The sequence below is a fragment of the Emiliania huxleyi genome, assembly GCF_000372725.1.
Source record: "Emiliania huxleyi CCMP1516 chromosome Unknown EMIHUscaffold_136, whole genome shotgun sequence".
Classification (NCBI taxonomy): Eukaryota; Haptophyta; order Isochrysidales; family Noelaerhabdaceae; genus Emiliania; species Emiliania huxleyi.
The window spans coordinates 293,947-295,018 of NW_005201231.1; positions in this window are offsets into that span (position 1 = coordinate 293,947).

Genomic DNA, 1,072 nt, shown 5'->3' on the forward strand with positions numbered 1-1,072 from the left:
GGTCTGTGGCGGGGAGGGGCGGGAGGGGCGGGAGGGGCGGGAGGGCGGCGACGGCGGGGTCGGCAGTGGCTGCGGTAGCAGCGGCGGCGGCGGCGACAGAGGCGGCGGTGGCGGCAGCAGCGGCGGCGGCGGTGTCTGCGCCTCCCGCGCCGCGTGGTGGGATTCGCTCCTCCATTTCCTCGGGGGGCGGCTGGTTGTAATTGGGGTTGCGGCTGCTGCTGCGGCGACGCCGCCAGGCCGTTGGGCATTTACCCCGGGGGAGGAGGAGGAGGAGCAGCCGCCGCCTCTGCGGCCGCCGCCGGGCGGGTGCCTGGGGGGAAGCCTCGGGCATTTTTTGGCCGTTTTTTGCCGCTTCGGGCGGGAGACTTGCGATCCACAGCCCTTTTTTTGCCCTTTTTTTATCCTCGGGGCACAGCCGTTTTCCACTCCCCCCCCCCCCCCCGTCCCGGCCCGCGCCCCGCTTTGCATGAGCCTTCTTTGTTTTGGTCACCGGTTGCGCTGTTGTGCAGGTGTGCGAGCTTTCCCGCGTGATCGTCCTCTCCCCATATCTCCCCATATCTCCCCATATCTCCCCACATCTCCCCATGTCTCCCCATATCTCCCCATATCTCCCCGCAGGTCGGAGCCCTCCCGCGTTGTTGTCCTCGCCGCCGACGTTTGCCGCTACGCCTCTCCGACGCGCCTCGCCTCGGCCGCATCGCCCGCCGCCGTGATCGCGGCGCTGGCGGCGGCGCCGCTTGAGCCGCCGCGGCGGCCGGAAGGCTCCCTGCCCCGTCCCGGAAGCTTCTCGGAAGTTTCTTGCCGTAGGCCTGGCCGGAGCCGCTGCGGTTCGACGCGCCGCGCGCCGGCGCGCGCCTCGCCCCGTCGCTAGCGGCGGCGGATGCGTGGGCGGAGGCGGGGGGGCCCTAGAAGCGGAAGCGCAGCTCCTGTATTCCAGCGAAAGCTCGAGAGGACACGCACTCCGCGGCGTCGAGGCTGTACTCGCAGCCCGTGGGCTCGCGCGGTGATCTGGGTATACGCTGCACACACCCTTCCGTATGCCCGCCTGGTGTTGGTGTGTCCCGCACGGAGG